The following is a 17,500-nucleotide window of genomic DNA, read 5'->3' as shown; positions in this document are numbered from 1 at the left end:
TCAAGAATGGTGTGAAATTATGATTTTTTATTAATAACTGATGAGGGATAAGCATGTCCATTATCCATGATTTTACCATGCGTTCTTTTGTCATCCTTCTGTGTAATTTTTTTACTCCTATATAGTGTGTGTGTGCATGTGTTATATATATCGTCATTTAACATCCATTTTCCATACTGGCATGCGTTGGACAGTTTGACAGGGGCTGGCTCAGCAGAAGACTGCACCAGGCTTCACTGTCTGTTTTGATAGGGTCTTTATGGCTGGATGCCCTTCCTAGCACCAACCACCTAACACACACATACATACCCACACACACAGAGGATAAAAATTTTGTTGAGAAAAAAACCAACCACAAGTCCTTACATTAAGTTAGACAGTCCCTGGTCACTCACCTTTAGAAATACAGTGAACCAGTGATTGGTAAACTGGAAATCAGTAACCAATGACCTTGTTCACTAATTGTGATGTAAAATTTAAGAAAACAAACAATAATAATAATAATTAATAAAACAAATCCTCAGACTAAATCTGATAACTCTGCTTCTAATTGCTTGTCTTTTAGCAGTATGAAAGGAATATAAAAAATTAATGAATCTTTTTTTTTAAATGGAAAAAAATGGAGATAAAACAGTAGAATTAATATTTAAACTTTACTAAAATCTGAAAATCGAATTTGCTCATACTGCATTTTTGATAATAACATCAGTAGCACATTTTTGATAAATAACATCAATAGCACATTTGTTAACTAACTGTAACTAGTAGGCCTTGACAAACAAAAACAAAGAGATTTTTTTCCAATTTTTCTGATGGAATATCAAGCAAACAATACTAATGGGAGGTGGCATCAACCATGTCAAACAACCTTCAAACATAATTTACAACATGAATGGAAAAGTCAATTCATTTCCAGTATAATGCAACCATATTGAAATATATAGACAAATTTCATCATTCTAAAAGCTTTTGGAATTCAATTACTTTATAGAATCTAACTTCCGTAATAAATTCTATTTACTTTACTATATTTTTATTATCATCAATCATTCAATCAATCAGCATTTAATTCACACAACAGAGTCAATTGCTTGAGTTTTTCTAATCAGATGCATCCATTACCAATGGGTAGCTAATTATTGATACTGAGAGAGAGAGAGAGAGAGAGAGAAAGAGTGCCTGCATAAACTATATCAATGAAAGGAGTTGAGCACAGTAATGAAAAAGAATCAATGAAGCAATTCTCTAATACAATGCTTCTCCAATTTACACCAAGTTGTACCCTAGCTATAATTCCCTTATAGAATTATATGAGCTGTACCAGTTAAAAGTTAAGAGCCTTAGAAAGAGACAGGATATGAAATATTGATATTTCAGCCCGATGAACTAACATTGTTGACTTGGCCTGTATGTTTTCACATATAAATAACTAGGAAGTAACTTTTTCCTACTCTGTTTCTTTTTTATTTCATTGTATTCCTGTCACTAATTTCAAATCCCTACCTTCACTTAAATTTAAATGGAAAGTCAAGGCTTATTAAAATTATATAATTGATATGTAACTCATTTTCATGCATATTTGCAAGTGGAAGTTGCACAGAAGCCCATTGTGTGTGTATGTGTGAGTGAGAGAGAGAGAGAGAGAGAGAGAAAGAGTACATGCATGTGTGTCTAAGTGAATGTTTACATTCTACTTCCTGCTTGAAAATTGTGTGAGTGTTAGCAATAGGAAAGGAATCCAGTTGTAAAACAATACCTCAATAAGTAACCATCCAACCCATGCTTACATGGAAAAACAGATGTAAAACAAACAAATGAATGAAACAAATTATATGATATACCTGCTTATAGAGTGACTGTTATAATGAACTAATGTTATATTCATAATCATAGTCAAAACACTTTGCAGTATTTCATCTGTCTTTACATTTTGAGTTCAAATTCCATGAAGGTTGACTTTGCCTTTCATCCTTTCAGGGCCAATAAAATAAGTGGCAGATGAGCACTGAGGTCAATGTAATCAACTTACCCCCTCCCTCAAAATTATTGGCCTAGTGCCGAAATTTGAATTCAATATTTATAATCAATAGTAACTGTCAAATATTAAAACAAAATACGTGGACATTGTGTTTATATCTTATATTATTGGTTGGCTGAGACAGAAGTAAAAGAAGTAGGGTGGGGAACAATAGCATTGATTCAATTGAAGATCATTCATGATAAAGTGATAATTTGGTAAAAGTACTGAAAAGAAATATGTACTTGAGCAAGTGTTTTAAAGCTTTATAATAATCATACAGTAGTCTGGTCTGAAGCAAGACATATATTTACTCCTATCTTTGAAAGTAAGCATTATTATCTATCCCAAGTACTTAATTATCCGTTTCAGTGTTATAGATATTTTGAACTTAAAGTGTCAGAGCTGACTGAAGCTATACAACCTTAGTATCACAGACTGATATACTCTACATCCTAAATATGTAAAAGTTTCAAAGTACATTAAGAAGTAAAATACCTGCTCCAAGCACTCATGCAAATGTATAGATTTATTAAAACCATATTAATGTACAAAAAAATGTTACAAGAAACACTGAAAAAAAAATTAGATAAATATACATAGTTACTGTCCTTTATTGATTTTTCTCTCAGTAGGAGCTCCCTCACATGATATTGTAATTATTTCAAGTCTCCTGATCTACATAAATATGCACACACTTTCTAGATACTACCACAGAGCAAATCACAGCATTTTTGCTTTACTTTCGCAGCATACATTTTCACCTTAAGACTTAAATATTGCAAAAACATCCCACTCCAATACACCAGCAACTTTCTTCCCTCCTGCATTTCTTCATTCTAATAACTAGATAATTTTTCAGCACTACAGTTATTCATTTTACACATCAAGATTTACCTCTAGACATTTTTATCAAAAAGTTATGAGAGTAATATGTGAAAAATCCAAAACATAACACCTCACAATATTTTGTGTTATAACCTAGTGGAATTTAAACTGTGGTCAATCAGTATCACCAGTTGATCTCTCTCTCTCTCTCTCTCTTTCTCTCACTCCTTCCCCCTATGACATACCAACATTAGAATTGTTAACCTGCATATCTCAGAAAGCAGAAAAGATAGTTTTGGAAATATTAGGTGAAATTATATGTAAACACTTAGCTACAGTTTCATAACATTAAGTAGATAGATAATTTTCCTGGATAGAATGCTAGTTCATCTCAAGTAACATTCCCAAATGATCTGGTACCTTTTCCCAAGAACTTAGTGAACAAACAAATCAAAAATAAGAGATTCGGACTTTTATCTTTACTTGGTAGAGTTTGGACGGTCAAGGCAAAAAGCTGTTGGAATATTTAAGCCATTTGGTCAAATCTGCTGCAAGCATTTTTTGCATGTCTAAACTGAATCTCTTATTTTTGATCAGTTATGTTCACTTAATCGATAGTGATAGACACCAGATTATTTGGGAATGCTACCAAATAAAAAAAAATGTCATCTCATTGACTTCAGCATGGCTAGACAGATAGATCTCATAGATGTAATATTCACCTGTAAATTGAGAGAAACTCAGTACTGGACAGACCATAACATGGAACTGAGAATGGTTGGAATGGAAGTGAATACTTAGAACATTTGAGAGTATAAACATCAACAAACTTAATTGCAGCAACCTAAGCAGCCCAAATATCTATAAACTCCTTCAAATGCATTAAGACAAGTAGAACATGTATATTTTTTGATATAAAGACACAGAATTTTTCTATAGCTCCTATCAAATTGTCAGATGGCACCATTCTACTGAAACATCAGTAAGCAATAGCTTGTCTTTTAGCTGTTATTCCATCACCATTCACTTTCCTTGCCAGGGATTTGTACCAGCCACAGATCTGTTCAGCAGCTCTCTGCAAGTTATCTCATAGAAACTCCCCAGTTGTCCTCTATGTTGTAAGTTTCTGTCCCCCACATCTTTCTAGCATCAGCATCAACTAAAAAAATACGAGTATTCAGTGAATGGGCAGAAGAATTTTATGTCCATTTTTTAAATCTAAAATGAAGTTTGAGTGATTGCATATCATACATAGCAGGAAGTTTTCCACCAGTTGACTTAATATTTAAAAGAACTTGAATGAAAAGCAACAAATTACTACAAATAACCATTAACATAATGGGTGTGTCCGTTGTCATGTTTTTATATATCCTGTACTAGTTGAGGAGAGGTGGGATCCAAAACTTTGTTAGATTTAGATGTATTGCCATAAAGATATAATTACATATACACCTAAATATCTGCATACACAACACACAAGCATACACATGTGCTAACATATGTACATATTCATGTATACATGTAACACGTACACAAGCACATATATACAAAAGGGTGCTGAAAAGCTCCTGGCTTTAAGGGTATTGCGAAAGGCTTGGATGGAGTCCAACCTTCCAAATTCTTTTACAGGGCTTACAAAAACTGAAGGACCACTGCAATAAGTGTGTGAATCTGAGAGGGAAATATGTTGAACAAAATATAATTAACTGATTTTTCTGTATCTTCTTTTACCCAAAGCCAGGAACTTTCCAGCACCCTCTTGTATATATGTAAATATGTGTATCAAAAGTTTTGATGGATTTAGAGAAGAGAGAGATGGTCTTATGTATATATATATACATAGTAGTGGAGACTCAGTGTATATGTGTATCCATGAGAGTAGAGAACCTATGAATACAGTCTCAGAAATAGGCTGACTTTATAGTGCTAGTTTATAGTATGTGGTGAGTTAAGAATACATGTCTACTTCCAGCTATGAAATAATAAAAGAAATAAATTGCATAATAGAAAATTTGAAACAAAAGTGAAAAAATTTCTCTAATTTACCTGCCTATATAGGCTGACTGCATTCTTATTCAATAGAACTTTAATTACAAGTAACATATTTCAGGCACATGATAATATTTTTTTTTTCTTTTTTATACAATCCAATAATACATATGTCAGGATGTGAATTGAAAGAAATAAGCACAAAAACAACACTAAATAAGATAAATATAAAACTATATTTGATATAAAATGAAAATTGAAAAGATAAAACAGAACAGGAAAATAAAGAAACATATTAACATCAAATAACACAAACTAAAATAATACTAACCTAATTGAGGCAAAATCTAAATTAAAAATATTGACCCAGTTCAATTGAATCTAGACATAACAGATACACCTACACATTGAGCAGGAGAGAGAAAGAGAAAAAGACAGAATAATTGGGCAGATGAGTGTGTGTGTGATGTTTTAATGTTATGTAAATGCTTCCAGGAATCTCTAAGACAATGCTAAACTGATTTTAATTGCATCCAATCCCTACATGCTAAATTAAATGTATCTTTATTCTTATCAAACTCTTTTAATCTCTCTCTCTCTTTGGGAATATACAGACAGTATGTCCCATTCCCAAATAAATATACTACCAAATGTTCCATTCTCTCTGATTCTGTCAACTATCAACCACTTGTCACTCACTTCTAGCATCTCAAATGGAAACAGGAAGAGTATCATGCCATAAAATCTTGCTTCAAATAAAGCCCCATTCAAACCCAAACTAACATCAGAAAAACAAAACATATTAAATGAACAATCCAATGAACAAGTAGCAAGGAGCTCAGAATTCATAACCTACTTTGAATTTCTGTCCACAACATTTAACTATTAAATGTACCAGCCCACTTTCGTTTTTGTCTTAGCCATAAGAGGAAAGGGCAGAGTCCAAGATTGCTTTTTTTTCAAGATCTTTAAGTTTGGTGAGAGGAAGAGGAGCTATCCTCAGATCAGAGATACAACCCAAATTCTTGCAACAGAATGGACTCTGGCAAAGGCCTTCAATGTTCTAGGTGATATATTAAATACATACAGCAGAAGCACAAATAGCAGTTTAGCTATAAAAAATAGGAAGTGTTTTGCAGTATTGCAATGGTGAGTTCAGTTGTGCCCACAAGAAAAGTCAACATGGGTAAGCCTGGTGTCCTATCCATGGGATGAGATTTGGCTTTCAGTATACTTTAAGAGTATATCAACCAGAAGTAGCCACCAGCTTCTTAGAAGACATCCAAACTCACTTGAAAAAGAGATTTAAAAATATATATATATTGTAACTATCATGAATTTTGAAAAAAAATAAATTATGTTGCTCTAACTTTCTTACTCGAATATATATGACACTTAATCCCAGGTCAATACTGATTGAACAAACCTAGGTTAAAAGGCTCTGCTCATCCTATCTCTTTATTTTTATCCCTAAGATTGCATATCTAAGACTACATTAATGAATGTCCAACTCATTTCAAAATGACACGGTATTATCTGAGGATAGTTTAACTATTCAGCTATTTCAGCAGGTCTAGCAACCACATAGCAGTGTTCATTCATTGCCTCATAGATAATCTCTATAACAGTGACTGTGATCGGTGGAAAACATGTTAAAACAGATGGTTTCAAGGCATTCATAACTAATTACATGGAAACATGACAACCATTTAGAAACAAAATCTGTTCAACAAAAAATTTAAAAAAATTTTTTTTTGTTAATGGAAAATTCCAACTGCTACAATTCAGAGATAATTTCTTTTATTTGTCAGAGAATTCTATTCAATCAAGTTTCTACTTGACCAAGTGAGTGCTAATTTATCCTGTTCTTTGTCTGTTGCTACACTTTATTTGCTGCAATCATTGTTTAGCCCCAAGTCAACCCTGGTAGAATATAATATCTATAATCAAAAGTGTTGTAAGTGGGACTGTCAAATCTTTATTCAGACCATGAATTTATGAACATATTAATGTGTCCTTTAATTTAACAAGATAGAATATTAGTTGAAAGAGATTTGCCTACTATTTCTAGTAACAATGTAGAGTTTCTATCATTAGCTTGCAGATACTTTGTTGACGCAGACATGTCAGTCTGAAAATCACATGCAAAGTATCAAAGGTTCTATTTTCACACTTTATTTGCAAGTTTGAAGAAGATGAAAAATTGATAATCTTTTGAAAGACCCTCCTAGACTGGGAAAAAGTAAGGTGGAGTGAGTGGAATTAATATTCAGGTGAATATCTGAAGATACATTGAGTGGTATAGTAATTCCAAGCAGATGTTATAGTAGAGGAGGACTAGATAAAGAGTTTTAAGCATAAGGTTTGTCAGATGAGATACAGAAGTAGGTGAGTGAATCAAGTAGATTTATTGAGGGAGTGGAAGCAAACTCAGAGAACACATTAGTGTCCTACTTAGAAGGAAACAAAACAGAAGGAAGATGCAATCAACGGTAGGTAAAAGGTAAAGAACAAAAAAAAAAAGAAATAGAAAAGAAAAGAACCAAAAAAAAACCCTTTAATGAGTTTGAATTGAAAAAGTAAACTAGATAGTCAGATCATGTGGCTTGAGAATTCAAAGGGTTAAAAGTTTAAAAAGGTGTTTCTCTTAAAAATCAATAGGAGAAAAGAACAGATTTAGTTCTTTACTTTTACTTAAGGAGAAATATATTCAACAGACTTTTGCTATCTCCAAGTTTAAAAAATTGTATTTTCATTTTTAAAATGATATCAATTAAAGTACCTGAACCTAGCTAGATGACTAATTGCTTATATTTTATTTAAATTTTTCAAGTTGTTTATTAAAGACACTGTGTTTCTTGTACTCAAAGATTCTAAAATTGCTCATGCTACTGAGTGTTAACATTGAAATTATTAAGTTAGTAAAAAGCAGGGAAATGCCCAACAAGAATGATGTTTGCATCACCAAAAATTAAAATTAAAAAAAAAACATTATAACACTCATGAGTATGAAAATAATTATCCAATAAGATTAAGAGCAAACTTGATGCTAGAAGGATTTGAAACTATAAACCAGACAGATGAAATTAAATATACTAAATCATTTACTTCAGCAATCAATCCTTTCTACCAACTTCATTATTCTTCTTCATAAATATCGACTGGTTTCTTTTGACTTGGCAGAATGCACCAGATTTATAGGAAAAAGGAAAGCAAGCATGCAGTGTGACAGTTGTTCCTTTTCTTAAAGACACTGGCACAAAGTGACACAAAGAAACACACACACAAAATCAAAAGCAGGTTACAGTTGCTTTCTGAATCTGAAAAGAACTTACCTTTCAGCTAAACAGTAATTTATACTTTTACTTATCCTTCCTTGTTCTATTGAAGAACAAGCTAGAGGTGAGAAGAGGAAAAGATAGAAGAGAAATAATAAGTAAAATAGTAATGCTAGAGAGAGAGAGAGGAGGAGGAGGGATAGAAGAAACAGCAAAGGCAATAAGACAAGGATGGGAGAAATATTCACTACAATGGTAATGACAAAACAATGCCAACCAAAGTAGTTAAAATAGGAGTAGGCTTCTTTTTTTAATTCAGATCATATCGTGTATTATACAATGAAGTAAAAGAGGGCACATGCACTCATGGGAGTAGGATCTGCAAAGATCATGGGGTATGATCCCTCCTCATAATTGAGGTATAAACAAAACAATAAAGGCTAGAAAGTGACAACTGTGGATGAGGGTCTTTTAGGGAAAGCTGAAGAGAGAGAAGGTCTGATGTGACAAGTGATGACATAATAAGCAACCAAAGCACACAAACTTGTTCTAACAGTGTCTGCACACACATATATATAGTGGAGCAGCCAGCAAAAGCTAACCAGCTGTTAGGAAGGACCCACTAATTAATATACACCATCCTCTAGCCCACACCACAGACCCATATGTGTTGTCTTCTACCACTACTGTAACAGCATCTACACCTCAGAGCAATTTAGTTACATGTGACATCTCTCCAACCTCACCTGAGACTCTTCTTCTTGTCCCTCTCTCCTCAAGTTCCAACACAAGCCAATTTCCCCAATACTTCCTCTACAAGATGTCAACCCCTTGCAATTCCCTTAGCAATCATCTTTCTCCAAATGGGTTGACTTGCAGTTGTTAAAGCTGAGCAACAACCACATCAATACAATCAGTTACAGAAGGCTTTCTTCCTTTCTTCTGAAACTATTAAAGTAAAATATTTTAAAAGGCTGAGTATGTACTTATACACATAACACTGAGCAACCAACAAACTGATACCTGACTGGATAGAAAGAATGCTGACATATCATGTGATCAACAGACAAGTGAAGTTTTTGTTTGAACACTAATTATGCTTTTATGGTATGTCATAGATGTAATTTAATTTTGATATCAGTTACACATTAAATATATTAAAAAAATATAGAACAAGAAAATATTTCAGAAAACAAAAAACTAAGTCATTAGTGTTGATCCCTTATTGAGAAAGTTGCAATGTGCTAGGCAGTAAATAAATTGCTTTTCTTTCTCTAGAAATAGTGGTTAAATCTCCCCCGTGACACATTAATAATGTAAAGTTCATAGACATAACATATCTGAAAATAACAGCTGAAATCTTAATGGCTGGAACACTTATGATCATAGGGTTACTCAATTTGGGCACATTTTGGACTAGCCAAAACGTTTTTTTATGGCAGAACAGATTCGTGAAATTTTAATTTTGTCTTGATTTAATCTCTCAATATCATGATTAAATCAATGTATTTCCTGACTACCTTTGGATGTCTTATATATGCACATACAACTTTTTTTAAATTCAAAATGAATATATCGTTTCTATGCTACAAGTTCAATCAGAATATTAATTTGCTTCAAGGTAAGCGTATTCCTTTGAATTTTCAATGCTCTTATTTACTAAACTGCAATTTCAATATACCCAATATGTTGTTTGCCTCTGAACAATAGATTTTCTCAAGCAGAGTTGACTGGATCTAGCGCAACGAGAACCCTAATGTTGCATGAATGAACATTTAGCACAGTTGCAGGGAATACTGAACCATGACATATAACTCGTATCAGGAGTTAAAACCAGATCATAGTCCTTCTTTACTCAAGAGTTAACCTTCTAATCTAAAATTGCAAACATTTTTATACTTCAATTATTCTACATAATTCTTATATTTCCTCATAAAACTAGATGATCATACATTTAAGGGGCTTATATTTCACAACTTTTCTCCCTACCTAAGTTCACAAACATTTTTTGTTTGAGTGGGGTTTGTGGGAGTGTTGCTTTACTAATGCTTCATTTGAACTAAATTCTATCATTTTCTTTCACTCACCACCTTGTATCAGGGAAATGAAATGTATTGAGGATCTAACACCATAACCCCTGCTAAAACACGCGCAAAGTGGTGGCTTGTCCTGCTAAAAATATCAATTAAATCTCTCTCAAATAACTATCAGTTTCAAAAACAAGAAAACCACATAATGGATAATATAGTTCAAGATTAATTAAGCTTATAAAAATAAGGTGTTCATGATTAAAATGTTTTTGAACATAGGTTTCCTCCAACAGGAGTGATCTGGGGGTTAGAATTATGAGCCAGAGCAACATTAAACCTGCCAAATACCAAAATATTTTGTTCTGTAAGATCAACCTAACACCAACTTCACCCATGACCACTAACACGCTAGGAAACAACTTTTCAAAGAAACAACCCTACAAACACTACATCCCCATAGTAAATAGTGAAATAAAAATAGGTCATGATCCTTAATAAGTTTTAGGGGTTAACACTGAAGGTTTCAGTTTTATATGGTGTATGAAAAGTAATTTAGGTTAGCAGAACTAATTCTTCCTCATGTTGTTGACAAACACTATAAATCCATTACTGAACTTACCAGAAATAGCATCTAAACTACACTGAAGTGGATTTTGAGTATCATAAATGCAGGCAAAGGTGTGTGATTAAGAAGCTTGCTGGTTTGGAGTTCCGTCCCACTGCATGGCACCTTGGGCAAGTGTCTTTTATTAAAGATCTAGGCTGACCTGAATTTGGTGGGTGGAAACTGTGTGGAAGATACATGATGTATATGTTTGTCCCCAACACTGCTTGACAACCAGAGTTGGTTTGTTTACATCTCCGTAACTTAGCAGAGCTTCACTAGGGCTAACCTGGGACTAAACGAAAAAGAACAAAAAAAGCAAATGAAGAGAGAAGTGAATTGTGCTGGATTAATCAGGAATCAAACAGTCACTGACACAGTTCAATGGGAATCATCCTGTATGATAGATAACACCCTATTTTTTAACCAGGCAGGGAAATTTCCCCACCAAGGATAAATGTTAGGATTCCAGAAAGAAAACTAAAGATTCCAGTGGGACATTTGTTTTTATATGGAAAAATTCTTTACCATTATTTCAAGTGCTTTCCTTTGTTCTTTTTTGCATGTATCTTATTTTCTTTAATGTTGATTTTTTAAGAATGCTAATAATGCTAACACTAGTAACATTACGTAAAATAAATTGTCTTATATACAGGTTGTTTTTTAAAATTTTTTTGGTAGTTTGTTTTGCTTTTCGTTTTTTGGCGGGGTTTTTTGCTATATGCAAGAAAAGGTTGAAGTCAGAATGGTGAACAAGAGGAAATACGAAAAAAAAAAAAAAAAATTAAGAACCAATCACACCTCATTAACAACAACAACACAGGCTGCCCAAACATTTCTCATATTTTATTGGCTAACAATCTCTGACAACTTAAGGAAACACTCCATTTACCAGAGAGCCAAGATTGCATCACAAATGTTGAGTCTCCTCTGATGAAGCCAGAAAATATTTCAGACATGAACAGTTGTAAATATATTTATGAAGCAATAAATATGCACTGACCTACACTAGAGTTGACACACAGAGACTTATAGATATACACAAACACAGATACAAGCAAATATATACATATATATAAACACAAACTTGCACAGGCAAGATCTTACACACATGCATGCACACACACACAAGTCACAACCAGTAAAGTAAAGAAAGCTATCCAGGTGTTAAAATGTACATGATTTCTGAGATGGAAAAGCAGTGATTTGAATAGTTGACACTCGGATCAAATTTCATGATATAGTATACAAGAGATAAATATAACGTATCGTCTCTTTCACTAGATGATTATGACCAGCCAATTTCATGTAACATTACCAGAAAATCTGGTACCTTATACTGTCACATCTAAGTGAACCAATACACAGACAACTGAATGTTAAGACCCAAATAAGCAAAGACATGGCCAAGCGGCTGAGGACTTCACATCATAATCATATGGTTGCAAATTTCATGTTGATGTGAAAACTTTTTAGCAAGTCAGATATGTGCAGGTATGGCTGTGTGATTAAGAAGCTTGCTTCCCATATGGTCTTGGGTTCAAGTCTCACTGCATGGCACTTTGGACAAGCGTCTTCTCCTGTAACTCTGAAATGACCAAAACTTTGTGAGTAGATGGAAACTTAAAGAATATATGTATGTTTTTATATATATATATATATATATATATATATACATATACATATATATACGTGTGTGTGTGTGTGTGCACATACACACACACGCATGCATATATATGTGTATGTGTGTGTCTGTGTTTGTCTCCACCATTGCTTGACAATCAGTGTTGGTTTGCTAAGGTTCCCATAACTTAGCAGTTCTGCAAAAGAGACTGTCAGAATAAGTACCAGACTTAAAATAAGTAATGAGGGGTGATTTGTTCAACTAAATCCGTCAAGGTGGTGCCCCAGCATGACCACACTACAATGACTGAAACAAGTAAAAGAAAGTAAGCCTATATTCTAACCTGTGATAGGGTCATGCATAAGCAATGCAGCTGCAATTGAGATGCATTTCACCTGGAATTACACATTTCACTACACTTCACTCTGTTCTCCAATCTCCAATATATAACATTCAATATGGCCTGATGCTCAGCATGATAACTATAGCTAGCATAGCTTATCCTGCTTTAAACAACAACAGCAGAAATGGGTGAAGTCATTGTCATCATCATCACAGTTTTCCTATATTTGCCATGCATTTGATGACGACTAATACTAATAAGTATAGTAATAACCATACCACATTGCTTCCAACTGACTGGATGACAATACACTATGTGGAGTTCGAAATACACGAGTAGCAATTACATAGCTAACTGTACACAAAGAACTTTGTGTGTGTGTAGTTCAAATTTACAGAAAACAAAAAACGAAAACAAGTGAAAGAACAACAAGCAGGTGTGTTAGTGTAACACTAAAGAAGAATGGAAAATTCTTAAGTTCCGAGCCTATGCTCTTTGGCAGAAAGAATTTAAGAGAAAAAACACAGAGAGGGAATGAAAAAAAATGGAGATAGAAAAAAATGTGTAAAGGTTAACAGTTCAACATCATAAAAAGTCAGGAGATATGAGAGGTGAATATATTTATTTACATCCTGATTTTGTTTGTATACAGCCAAGTTAAAGCATTGATTTTACCATAATATTCTGTTGATCTGAAGAGCTAGCCTTCTTTATCTGCATTGGTTTATAAATGTATGATAGTACTGTGCAATGTGTAGCATGCATGTTGATGCAGACATGTAAGATAATTTATTATACACTGAAATTATTATTACATGATAAAAGGTGTGAAACAACCATCATCTTATGAATATCATCATCATCATCATCATCGTTTAACGTCCGCTTTCCATGCTAGCATGGGTTGGACGATTTGACTGAGGACTGGCGAAATCAGATGGCTACACCAGGCTCCAATCTGATTTGGCAGAGTTTCTACAGCTGGATGCCCTTCCTAACGCCAACCACCCAGAGAGTGTAGTGGGTGCTTTTACGTGCCACCGACACGAAGGCCAGTCAGGCGGTACTGGCAACGGCCACGCTCAAAATGGTGTATTTTACGTGCCACCCACACAAGAGCCAGTCCAGGGGCACTGGCAACGATCTCACTCGAAAGTCCTTACACATGCCGCGGGCACAAGTGCCAGAAAGGCAACGCTGGGCACAGGTGCCATCACGATTTCGCTTTCGCTTGCCCCAACAGGTCTTCGCAAGCTGAGTTTCGTGTCCAATGAAGGAGATGACGTTGGCATGGGTGCCAGTCATCGAATTTAATTCGATTTCGATTCACTTGCCTCAACAGGTCTTCGCAAGTGGAGTTTAGTGTCAATGAAGGAAAGTATGCATAAGTGGGCTGGCTGAGGCCTTAGATTTAGGTCTCACTTGGCTTGCCGGGTCTTCTCACGCACAGCATATTTCCAGAGGACTCGGTCAGAAGTCATCATCTCAGTGAGGCCCAATGTTCGAAGGTCGTGCCTCACCACCTCATCCCAGGTCTTCCTGGGCCTACCTCTTCCACAGGTTCCCTCAACTTCTAGGGTGTGGCACTTAAATAAATATATTCACCTCTCATACCTCCTGACTTTTTATGATCCATACAACCCTTAAGAAATAATTTCATAGATTGGATTGCCTGGATATCAGCAGCATAGAACTCTACATTATACTCCTCTGTATTGGGTTACTATGTGGTATGGTAGCTGGGCCCACTGGAGAAGCTCTTTGTCATTCCCACAGGATTAAGGATGTCGTTATAATACTATTCCACATATACAAAAACAGCCATGCCAACAATCCAACATACCTCCATCATCAGCTGCCCCATGGATATCATGGTTTTGACACCTGGGCAGAACCGTTCAATCTGACAGTGTCAACAGCACTAGAATAAGTGTTGTTAAATTTTCTTTTATTTTTTTTTTGGTTTTGTATTCATGCCATGAAAAGTTGGACCTTCATGAGAAGCCTGGTGCATATAGCCTCAATGTGATACATCACCACATGTAATTAATAGTGAGTTGGATATCTTTAATTAATGAGATTATCCAATCAATTATTAGACAAAACTTCTCTGTTCAACTGTTAGCCAAATCATATTTGGGAAACATTCTCCAAACAAAATATATGGCCTAGTCTATCTAGGATAGTGGAAATGCATATCACACACACCCACACACATACATATACACATGCATGTGCAAGCACACACACACACACACACACAGAACACATGAAGATAACATGAATATACACACAAACTCACAAAGTCATACATACACAGACTCATGCACAAACTCACATACACACACCAACGCAGGTTAGCAAGTGACAATATTTAAAGTGACCTTGTACTCAAATACAAAAACCTTATCAATGATCCACCCACCCCAATCCACCAAAACTTTTCTATGGACATATGTTGAGAATCACAAATACAATTTTCTACTATATTATCAATTTAAAACAAAGAAACTACTTATGAACTAACATCCTATGCCAAAAAACAATACCATCTACCATTCACCACCCACATCTGAGTAATTCTTTACACATGTTCAGATACACATACATGCACATACACACAGTCTACAACCCATGTCACATATACCCACATTTTCTTACACCCACAACATCTACACACACTTGCATCTACTTACATACACCCACCACACACAAATTACATACTTACACACACATACACACATTGAAAAACTCCTGCAAGTTTATCTGTATTTATGTACAGACATGGCTCCCACATGCACACACAAGCTGACCTTGAATATGCACACGTGCACATGCATGCACACACAATCACAACCACAGAATCCCACTTGATCATGCAATAACCATAATGGTTCAGTCCTGAAATAAATTCGTCTAGCTCACAAGAAACCCAACACTCTTTGATCATCAACAAGTGCAACCAGTTACCTCAATGACTGCAGTGTAAAATTATGTAACAGCTTTGAGCATAATCCCTGCTTTCTCATTGAAGAAAATTTAAAACAAAAGAGGGTGATAAAACATGGCAGTTGCCTATAGAATACCATTTAACTATTTAGTATATAAAAGTAAGATGAAATAAGTCACCTGGCTGGTTCATAAAATCCACAATCACTTTATTGGGGGTTTTTTTTCATTGGGGGGGGGGGGTAGAGTTTTCATTTGTTGCAAGTATTCAGACCAGGTCCCCAGTTTTTTTCACCCTTCCACTCCATAGTTTTACAGCAAATATTCCATGTTGGGCATTATCTGCATCATTTTACCCAGTTATGCACTCTGACAAACTGTTAAAAGAAATGTTAGTTAAGACTGTTTGGTAAGAAGTTTGCTTCCCAGTTACATGGTCCTGTGTTCAGTCCCACTGCATTGCACCTTGGGTGTCTTCTACTACAGCCCCAGACCGACCAAAGGCTTGTGAATGAATTTACAGAATTCACAGAAACTGAAAGAAGCCCATTATATACACATATCAAACAAAAGACTGGATAAGTCTGCAATCTCTGTTTTGAAATGTAAATATGTAATTACACTCTGCAAATAGAATTCACAAGAAATTTCAATCGCTATGTACATCTCATTCAAAATAAAACATCATCATCATTGTTTAACATCCGCCTTCCATGCTGGCATGGGTCGGATGGTTTGACATAAGCTGGCCAAGCAGAAGACTGCACCAAACTTCTGTGTCTATATACAGACATTTGATTAATGCAAACATACAGACGTGCTTCATGAGGACACAGCTTGGATTATAATCACTTACATATATATAAATGTAAATATGCATGTGTGTGTATGTATTTGTCTTCCACCGCTGCTTGACAATTAGTGTTGGTTTGTTTATGTTCCCATAACTTAGAAGTGTGGCATAAGAGACTGATAGAAAAAGTACCAGGATTAAAAAAATATAAGCTCTAAGGTCAATTCATTCAACTAAAACCCTTCAAAGCACTGCCCCAGTATGGCCACAGTCTAATGACTGAAACAAGTAAAAGGTAAAAGGTTCTTCCTTGAACTTCACTAAAACTGAAGGAAAATGTATATGTAAGAAATAAAATGATTTACAGTGGGGAAGATCAAAAATGAGAAAGGTTCACTGGATGAGTTGAGTATTATTTGACAGAGAGAAAGGCATTGTGAATTGTAGAAGATGATGGGAATATAACCAATGATGTAAATTGCAAAGAGAAATGGGATGAAATGGCTGAGCCATGTGCTGAAGAAGGATGAACATGACTGGGTAATGAAGACCGAGAAAGATGATGGAGAAGGAAATAAGGCCAAGAGTGTAAGTAGGATGTAGCAGATAAGACAATATGGAAAAGACTGTCATGGAGTCAGGAGGTTAAGCTCTACTTAAATAGTGATAATGGACTTAACCCTTTCGTTACCATATTTCTAACCAAATTACACCCCTTATGTGTTTCAATTAATTTCTAACATAATCATAAATTTAGGCTGGTTTCATTAAACAACTCTAACTTTTTTATTTATCAACATATTAATGTGATTTTTGGAAGATAAATTAACGAAAGGTTCTCAACCAATTCTATACCAAAATTTTTGTCACAAAGTGACTTTAATTACAGGTAAATTCAACAAAATATAAAATTATTTAAATTTTTGTTCAAACATCGCTATAGAAAATGGGTTATTAGCTAATATTCAATTGGGTATACAACAAAATATTATTATAAAAGAGTTGTGCACATTACTGGATTTATTACTGTCTCTTTTGCCAGTAT

At 34.6% G+C, this 17,500-nt stretch overlaps 1 protein-coding gene across 11 annotated transcripts in view; it reads right to left on the bottom strand.

Moving 5' to 3' along the window:
* The window catches only part of LOC106872834 (probable protein phosphatase 2C T23F11.1), a 223,620-nt gene that overhangs the window by 111,338 nt on the left and 94,782 nt on the right, over positions 1 to 17,500 (bottom strand). The window contains exon 2 of one of the 11 annotated variants that reach the window (XM_052969736.1): positions 8,170 to 8,230. The exons of the other annotated variants lie outside the window; for them this stretch is intronic. The gene's annotated coding sequence lies outside the window, so the exon portion shown is untranslated. The remainder of the gene's footprint in view (positions 1 to 8,169; positions 8,231 to 17,500) is intronic. 11 annotated transcript variants of the gene reach the window in all.

Source organism: Octopus bimaculoides, chromosome 7, assembly GCF_001194135.2.
Source record: "Octopus bimaculoides isolate UCB-OBI-ISO-001 chromosome 7, ASM119413v2, whole genome shotgun sequence".
Classification (NCBI taxonomy): domain Eukaryota; kingdom Metazoa; phylum Mollusca; class Cephalopoda; order Octopoda; family Octopodidae; genus Octopus; species Octopus bimaculoides.
Note: the sequence above shows the minus strand (reverse complement) of the source record. Positions and strands in the feature narration are given on the sequence as shown.